Source organism: Sinohyriopsis cumingii, chromosome 6 (assembly GCF_028554795.1).
Source record: "Sinohyriopsis cumingii isolate HCF-2022 chromosome 6, ASM2855479v2, whole genome shotgun sequence".
Lineage (NCBI taxonomy): Eukaryota > Metazoa > Mollusca > Bivalvia > Unionida > Unionidae > Sinohyriopsis > Sinohyriopsis cumingii.
In genome coordinates this window covers 5,840,146-5,850,507 of record NC_142966.1, presented here as the reverse complement: position 1 = coordinate 5,850,507, position 10,362 = coordinate 5,840,146, and positions in this window count along the sequence as shown.

Here is a 10,362-nt window from a genome sequence, read left to right as displayed (position 1 = left end):
CTGTCAAGTTCAACATGTTTAGATGACGTAGTGTATCAGCTGCTTGCAGGTCACGTGACGATGCCGTTTGAATACACGAAACACCCGTCTGGTCACGTGATGATGCTCTTGAACACAAAGAAGAATCAGCCGTCAGCTGCACGTTATCCCTGTACAGTTGAAAAAGATGCTTCTTTCCACTTGAAAGTAAGACCTTGATGTTCTTCTCAGCTAACTGTTTAACCAATTTTTGGTGCAGTCAAATTTTCCGTAATGTCCGCCCTAGTTGAATTTGTCGCAGTGATGGCGCCCTGGTTAAGGTCTGTGTTGCTAACGCTGGTAAAACAATTAACAATTCGACTTGATGTACGAGAAGTCATTGTGAGTTGAATAAACGTATGATTCTCAAAAGATGGAAATTAATATGTGGTATCAGCAAACAGAAGAAGGACTGTTTCTTTCCGCAAATAATGTCAAAAATTAAATGCAGCATCTGCACTGAAAGCAATGCATCTCTACAGGTGAATGAGTTATATGAATGGTACCTAATTGACAATGTTTGATCATATGCTTCAACTCTTGTCATCTAATTGATTCAACATAACAACGTATCTAAATTTAGTTACTAACTTATTAATTTATATTGGCTGCAATGACATCATGCATGGGCAGAGAACCATAGTAGACAAAGAGGGGCCCAGCAAGGAGCCAGAGTAGTTAAGTGGGGCACCCTAGGGACAATGGGACTTAGCATTAAAAAGACCCCTGGGCAACTCTAGGGACAATGGAAATTTAACATGGAAAAAAATCGTGGGCAACTCTAGGGACAATGGGAATTTAACACAGAGTTTGGGTCTGTCTAGGGACAAGGGGAAATTAACATGGGAATAGAGTTTGGGTCTGTCTAGGGACAAGGGGAATTGAACATATGGAAATTGAACATGGTGGGTCTGTATAGCGTCAAGGGGAATTGAACATGGTGGGATTGTCTAGGGACAATGATGGTAGAGGGTCAAGCACAACAGAGACAGAAACATGCATACACTAGTACAAGCGTGAGATTTATATATAAAGCATTACCAATTCCTGAAATCTTGCTGGGGTGTTCAAAAATTTGCATAATTGTAATGATGCTATAAATAGCTATAATCAAGGAAATGCTCAACGACAAAATGGATGTGACTAAAAGTAACGCTAAAATGACGAAATTGTCCCAGAATTTAAAGGAAAATAAACATATCCCCGAAAATTAAGTTACAATGGTTTAGACTAAAATGGATAAAATTAGTAACTACTTACAATATCAACTTCTGTTACGATCGTGAATAAATACCTATGTATCTATAATCAGCTGAAATTCCTATGAAATCCCACTATCTATTTATAGCTCCAACTTGTGGGTTTTTCCTTCGGAAAATCCCACTATCTTTTTATAGCCTCAGCTTGAGTGACGTTCCTGTTTATGAATTCTAGTATATATGTATAGCTACAAAATGTGGAAATCCCCAAGTCGATATTTATAGTCTCAAAATTTCCAGCGTCAGTGACGTCACTGTACTGAACACTAGGGGATAAATGGCAACAGTGTTGCAAGTGGCTGACCTGAATACGCGCTACTGTAGGTAGGTAGGTAGAGTGTATCTGATAGGGATAAAGTGAGTTTTATAGGGACAAACAGAGACAAATACACACACACACACACACACACAACATACGCGCGCAGACTCACACACACACACTCACACACACACACACACACACACACACACAGAGGGAAGAGGAAAAAACAAACCCCAAAATATACTATCCACACTCGGGAGGAAGGAAAAAAAAACAACCAAATATACGATCTACACAACGCACGCGAACACACACACACACACACACACAACATACGCGCGCAGACTCACACACACACACACACACACACACAGAGGGAAGAGGAAAAAACAAACCCCAAATATACTATCCACACTCGGGAGGAAGAAAAAAACAACCAAATATACGATCTACACAACGTACGCGAACAAACACACACACACACACACACACACACATACACACACACACAACATACGCGCGCAGACTCACACACACACACACACACACACACACACAGAGGGAAGAGGAAAAAACAAACCCCAAATATACTATCCACACTCGGGAGGAAGAACAAAAACAAACAAATATACGATCTACACAACGCACGCGAACACACAGACATACACACACACACACACACACACACACACACACACACACACAGAGGGAAGAGGAAAAAACAAACCCCAAAATATACTATCAACACGGAAGGGAGATAATACAAACCCCAAATAAACTATCCACACAAACGTACGCGAACGCATACAAACCCCAAATATACTATCAACACAGAAGGGAGATAATACAAACCCCAAATAAACTATCCACACAAACGTACACGAACGCATACAAACCCCAAATATACTATCAACACAGAAGGGAGATAATACAAACCCCAAATAAACTATCCACACAAACGTACGCGAACGCATACAAACCCAAAATATACTATCCAGACAACGTCGCTAACGCCTACAAACTCCAAATATGCTTTCCACACTCGGAAGGAAGAAGAAAAAACAACCAAATATACGATCTACACAACGTACGCGAACACACACACACACACACCCACACACACACACACACACAGAGGGAAGAGGAAAAAACAAACCCCAAATATACTATCAACACAGAAGGGAGATAATACAAACCCCCAAATAAACTATCCACACAAACGTACGCGAACGCATACAAACCCCAAATACACTATCAACACAGAAGGGCGATAATACAATCCCCAAATAAACTATCCACACAAACGTACGCGAACGCATACAAACCCCAAATACACTATCAACACAGAAGGGAGATAATACAAACCCCAAATAAACTATCCACACAAACGTACGCGAACGCATACAAACCCCAAATATACTATCCACACAACGTCGCTAACGCATACAAACCGGAAATATACTATCCACACTCGGGAGGAAGAAGAAGAAAAACAACCAAATATGCGATCTACACAACGTACGCGAACACACACACACACACACACACACACACACACACGCACACCACAGAGGGAAGAAGAAGAAAACCATTATACACTATCCACACGCAGTGAAGAAATAACCCTTTATATATACTATCAACAGAGAGTGAAGAAAATAACCCATTATATTCCATCAACACAGAGTGAAGAAGAAAAAGTTTTTTGAAAGCACCTAAGCCCTCACCTGCAATGACCAACTCTGCCAAACACCTACACCCCACCCACCCCCACTCCCAACACTACAAAACCCATTTAACCCGTTATTTTATGGCATCAGTGTGTGATTTAGGAAACATCAAGACACAAAATGATGGACGAATAGACTGACTATTGTTTACGGACTTGCATGCCTAAAGAGCGTGCGTGAAGGAAAACATCCTTCCATTTCAATTCTAACTAAAACATGATCCAGAGGGATAGAGAGAGGTGAAAGAGCACAATTTCATAAAGTGTGAGTAAAAACAAAACACGCCATCCTTATTATACAATGTCAAGACCAAGAGACACTTACGTTTTCTTTCTGGTCTATTCTCTTTTAGAAGGTAGTATGAAATTTCACATCAGGGCCAACGCATCGGCTCACATTGTCAATTTTTCCATTTCCATGTTTTTACTGGCACAAGTTCTTCATCATCTTCAATTTCTTCTTCTTCTGAATCCCTCTTCTCTGTTTCGTCTTGTTTTTGTTTCTTCTCTTTTCTCGTAGGGCACTCTGAATTCCAGTGTCCTTTCTCCTGACAACGATATTAGGTATCTTGACTTTTGTCTCTCTTTCTTAGACGAAGCAGGTATTCTGGAGACAAATACCCATTTACCTTTGCAGATATAGCAAACTTCATTAGCACTTACACACTTTCGTATGACTCTCATCAAATCAACGACCAAAAGAGTAAGTTTTGTTGCCACTTTCGCATGTGAATTATGCTTTCGTATGACTTTTAGCAAATATTTGACCAGCAGGTCGATCTGTGCTGACTCTTCCATCTTCTTGATCGTTTGAGAGCGGAATGAATACTCTGACGCTAAGACACTCTCCTTATATACATGGACCTGCTGCGTATGAAACCTAGTCAAATGTAATTTTGCAATAAGATGAAACGATTTCATTGAGGAAGTAAAAAGCAATGATGTACCGTATCGCCTCACACAAAACCTGAAGTTTTAGTTCAAATCCGTGTCAGCGATTTCGAAGACGACATAACTGAGCTTTAATCAATGCTCTCCAATTATGACACAAAACCACGAGTCCTGATTCACGCCAAAAGAAATTTCGTTCGGTCCATAAAAAATAGTATCACATCTGAGAAACGCAAAAACGAACTTCCAAAAAACTGAGAACGACGGCTTATACCTACAACGTAAATGTGTGAGTTCAAGTAGTGCGTAAAACTTAGTCAAATTAGATTTTTATAGTCAAGACGAAACGATCTCTTTTCGAACAAGAAAGCAGACACCAAGCGACAATGGCGATCCGTGTCACACAACACTTTTCAAAATGTATATTATCAGAGGTTTGTTTTAGCGATCTGCACGGTTAAATTAAATGTTGATGTATTTTGCAATAAGACGGACACAATTTCCATGGGATCGCCCATGGTACGATTGTTCGTGCATTAGTTTAATTTTTAAAAATATTTTTTATATAAATCACCTATAGGATAGACCCAGTAAAGCATGGCCATTTTCGTCACTGTCTGAATAGCTACTTAAGTCAATTCGAAGCGAACGCGGTAAGAAAATAAGTATAGCCAATGAAATGGCTTACAACGGGTGATGCATTGTTTTGTTCTAGGGCTGTGTGGCATAATAATCCCTATGTTCTTGCGTTGTTACCATTACAGTGCAGACAGACTGAAATGTGAACTTACAAGCCCTCTTTGTGTGTGTTGTACCATTTCCTCTTACCACATCAAAATACTGAGCGTCACAGTATTTGTTCGCGTTTTCAAGCTGACCATTTTTTTATATCTCACTTAAACATTTCGACATAAACACTCACATCGGTAGAGTCAGAACAGACGTGTTACAGTATTGAGGGGCATGTTATCTTTTCTTTTTCAAACTATTAAATTTGGGGCTTGTATGAAGTAAAGAACCGAAAGTACAGTGAAACTCAAGGATGATGACCCAATCTGTCTGTCTATTGATGCGTGTATTTACTTAAGAAGAAATATGACCTCTAAAACACAAAGAGATACGGCAAGCATGATTAGATTAAACACAACGATGTTTTCCTTCACGCCCGTGTAATTTAGAGTTTCAATCGTCTTTGAAGACAAACTTGGTCTCCTTTTGTAGGGCTTGAAATAATAAAAAAACTGAAAAATCTTAAGCACTTTGCTATAGATAATTTCATCAACAGACCAAACAACATAAATACCGTTACAACAATAGAAAGCCTTAAATCTTCTATCAAAAAGAAATGCATGAAAAAAATTAAAGATTAACGATAACTAACCAATACAACCGAATTTAACAAAGGCAATAACATGTGAAGAAATGCCTCTCACTTTGGAAAGGTAGGCGAATGTACTCTGTCATGCACCGTCAACTTGAAAAAAAATTATAAACAGAGAGAAACCTGAATTCAAAATTCAGTTGTTTCTTTTTCTTCAAAATTATTTCGTTTCTTTTGTCTTTTTTTTTTTTTTTTTTGGAACAAATCTAAGCACTAATATAGAGTGGAAAAGGGAAAAAGCACATACAAGCTTTGATATTTCTGAAAAAAGGAGGGGATATTCCTAACGTTCATAACCACCTATATATGCTTGGACTTGTCTGTGACTTATCCACAAAACAAGATATACATATTTCTGGTCAAGCTGCAAGTGTGTGCGTGTTTTTGAAAATGGTAAAAATTGGATATACAATTTTCTCGTGACACTTATAAAGTGAAGAGTCTGTGCAAGTGTCAAAAGCCAAAGTCATATAAGTTTTGTATTTTGTACGGCTTGTAAAGATTTCTACTTTAGAAAATGTGAAGTATCACAAGTTATTATCACAAACAGAAGTGGAACATAGGGGCTTGCAAGAAAGAAAATAACCCAGACAGTTGGTGTCATCAAGAGTGCTAGAGACGGTACCCGAACTTGCTTGCCTGCTTACTTGAATTAAAGTGATTTTCGCTCTAATGGAGCATGTATCACTGGTTTAATAACGCACCGCGTGATTTTTAATTACTCCTGGGGAAGGAAAGAGAGCCTCATCCCCCAGGCTTTTAGGTACTCACAGACTATTTTTAAATTTAGCCACTCAGGTGTAGGACTAACTAGTCCTTAACAACCTGACTGAAAGACTTTAAACATGAGTGGGAATTGTCTCACCACACACTCATCATGGCTATTTTTATGTACACTAAGTACTAATATTAGACAGATATGTTAGGAAGTAGGAAATTTAACAGACTCGTTAGATTTGAACTAATTGCACAGGTGGTTAACACATTATTGGTACCTTTTATTGTCCATTAGCAAAAACGGGACTTGATTTGAAATAAGTACGGGCTAGCGTTTTGGTGAGTACTTAACATCCATGGCTGTCTTGCTGAGCACCTTTTTCCTCCTTTACCACGCTCGGACAGAAAAATGAGTGTGTGGTGAGACAATTCCCACTCATGTTTAAAGTCTTTCAGTCAGGTTGTTAAGGACTAGTTAGTCCTACACCTGAGTGGCTAAATTTAAAAGTAGTCTGTGAGTACATAAAAGCCTGGGGGATGAGGCTCTCTTTCCTTCCCCAGGAGTAATTAAAAATCACGCGGTGCGTTATTAAACCAGTGATACATGCTCCATTAGAGCGAAAATCACTTTAATTCAAGTAAGCAGGCAAGCAAGTTCGGGTACCGTCTCTAGCACTCTTGATGACACCAACTGTCTGGGTTATTTTCTTTCTTGCAAGCCCCTATGTTCCACTTCTGTTTGTGATAATAACTTGTGATACTTCACATTTTCTAAAGTAGAAATCTTTACAAGCCGTACAAAATACAAAACTTATATGACTTTGGCTTTTGACACTTGCACAGACTCTTCACTTTATAAGTGTCACGAGAAAATTGTATATCCAATTTTTACCATTTTCAAAAACACGCACACACTTGCAGCTTGACCACAAATATGTATATCTTGTTTTGTGGATAAGTCACAGACAAGTCCAAGCATATATAGGTGGTTATGAACGTTAGGAATATCCCCTCCTTTTTTCAGAAATATCAAAGCTTGTATGTGCTTTTTCCCTTTTCCACTCTATATTAGTGCTTAGATTTGTTCCAAAAAAAAAAAAAAAAGACAAAAGAAACGAAATAATTTTGAAGAAAAAGAAACAACTGAATTTTGAATTCAGGTTTCTCTCTGTTTATAATTTTTTTCAAGTTGACGGTGCATGACAGAGTACATTCGCCTACCTTTCCAAAGTGAGAGGCGTTTCTTCACATGTTATTGCCTTTGTTAAATTCGGTTGTATTGGTTAGTTATCGTTAATCTTTAATTTTTTTCATGCATTTCTTTTTGATAGAAGATTTAAGGCTTTCTATTGTTGTAACGGTATTTATGTTGTTTGGTCTGTTGATGAAATTATCTATAGCAAAGTGCTTAAGATTTTTCAGTTTTTTTATTATTTCAAGCCCTACAAAAGGAGACCAAGTTTGTCTTCAAAGACGATTGAAACTCTAAATTACACGGGCGTGAAGGAAAACATCGTTGTGTTTAATCTAATAATGCTTGCCGTATCTATTTGTGTTTTAGAGGTCATATTTCTTCTTAAGTAAATACACGCATCAATAGACAGACAGATTGGGTCATCATCCTTGAGTTTCACTGTACTTTCGGTTCTTTACTTCATACAAACCCCAAATTTAATAGTTTGAAAAAGAAAAGATAACATGCCCCTCAATACTGTAACACGTCTGTTCTGACTCTACCGATGTGAGTGTTTATGTCGAAATGTTTAAGTGAGATATAAAAAAATGGTCAGCTTGAAAACGCGAACAAATACTGTGACGCTCAGTATTTTGATGTGGTAAGAGGAAATGGTACAACACACACAAAGAGGGCTTGTAAGTTCACATTTCAGTCTGTCTGCACTGTAATGGTAACAACGCAAGAACATAGGGATTATTATGCCACACAGCCCTAGAACAAAACAATGCATCACCCGTTGTAAGCCATTTCATTGGCTATACTTATTTTCTTACCGCGTTCGCTTCGAATTGACTTAAGTAGCTATTCAGACAGTGACGAGAATGGCCATGCTTTACTGGGTCTATCCTATAGGTGATTTATATAAAAAAATATTTTTAAAAATTAAACTAATGCACGAACAATCGTACCATGGGCGATCCCATGGAAATTGAGTCCGTCTTATTGCAAAATACATCAACATTTAATTTAACCGTGCAGATCGCTAAACAAACCTCTGATAATATACATTTTGAAAAGTGTTGTGTGACACGGATCGCCATTGTCGCTTGGTGTCTGCTTTCTTGTTCAAAAAGAGATCGTTTCGTCTTGACTATAAAAATCTAATTTGACTAAGTTTTACGCACTACTTGAACTCACACATTTACGTTGTAGGTATAAGCCGTCGTTCTCAGTTTTCTGGAAGTTCGTTTTTGCGTTTCTCAGATGTGATACTATTTTTTATGGACCGAACGAAATTTCTTTTGGCGTGAATCAGGACTCGTGGTTTTGTGTCATAATTGGAGAGCATTGATTAAAGCTCAGTTATGTCGTCTTCGAAATCGCTGACACGGATTTGAACTAAAACTTCAGGTTTTGTGTGAGGCGATACGGTACATCATTGCTTTTTACTTCCTCAATGAAATCGTTTCATCTTATTGCAAAATTACATTTGACTAGGTTTCATACGCAGCAGGTCCATGTATATAAGGAGAGTGTCTTAGCGTCAGAGTATTCATTCCGCTCTCAAACGATCAAGAAGATGGAAGAGTCAGCACAGATCGACCTGCTGGTCAAATATTTGCTAAAAGTCATACGAAAGCATAATTCACATGCGAAAGTGGCAACAAAACTTACTCTTTTGGTCGTTGATTTGATGAGAGTCATACGAAAGTGTGTAAGTGCTAATGAAGTTTGCTATATCTGCAAAGGTAAATGGGTATTTGTCTCCAGAATACCTGCTTCGTCTAAGAAAGAGAGACAAAAGTCAAGATACCTAATATCGTTGTCAGGAGAAAGGACACTGGAATTCAGAGTGCCCTACGAGAAAAGAGAAGAAACAAAAACAAGACGAAACAGAGAAGAGGGATTCAGAAGAAGAAGAAATTGAAGATGATGAAGAACTTGTGCCAGTAAAAACATGGAAATGGAAAAATTGACAATGTGAGCCGATGCGTTGGCCCTGATGTGAAATTTCATACTACCTTCTAAAAGAGAATAGACCAGAAAGAAAACGTAAGTGTCTCTTGGTCTTGACATTGTATAATAAGGATGGCGTGTTTTGTTTTTACTCACACTTTATGAAATTGTGCTCTTTCACCTCTCTCTATCCCTCTGGATCATGTTTTAGTTAGAATTGAAATGGAAGGATGTTTTCCTTCACGCACGCTCTTTAGGCATGCAAGTCCGTAAACAATAGTCAGTCTATTCGTCCATCATTTTGTGTCTTGATGTTTCCTAAATCACACACTGATGCCATAAAATAACGGGTTAAATGGGTTTTGTAGTGTTGGGAGTGGGGGTGGGTGGGGTGTAGGTGTTTGGCAGAGTTGGTCATTGCAGGTGAGGGCTTAGGTGCTTTCAAAAAACTTTTTCTTCTTCACTCTGTGTTGATGGAATATAATGGGTTATTTTCTTCACTCTCTGTTGATAGTATATATAAAGGGTTATTTCTTCACTGCGTGTGGATAGTGTATAATGGTTTTCTTCTTCTTCCCTCTGTGGTGTGCGTGTGTGTGTGTGTGTGTGTGTGTGTGTGTGTGTGTGTGTGTTCGCGTACGTTGTGTAGATCGCATATTTGGTTGTTTTTCTTCTTCTTCCTCCCGAGTGTGGATAGTATATTTCCGGTTTGTATGCGTTAGCGACGTTGTGTGGATAGTATATTTGGGGTTTGTATGCGTTCGCGTACGTTTGTGTGGATAGTTTATTTGGGGTTTGTATTATCTCCCTTCTGTGTTGATAGTGTATTTGGGGTTTGTATGCGTTCGCGTACGTTTGTGTGGATAGTTTATTTGGGGATTGTATTATCTCCCTTCTGTGTTGATAGTGTATTTTGGGTTTGTATGCGTTCGCGTACGTTTGTGTGGATAGTTTATTTGGGGGTTTGTATTA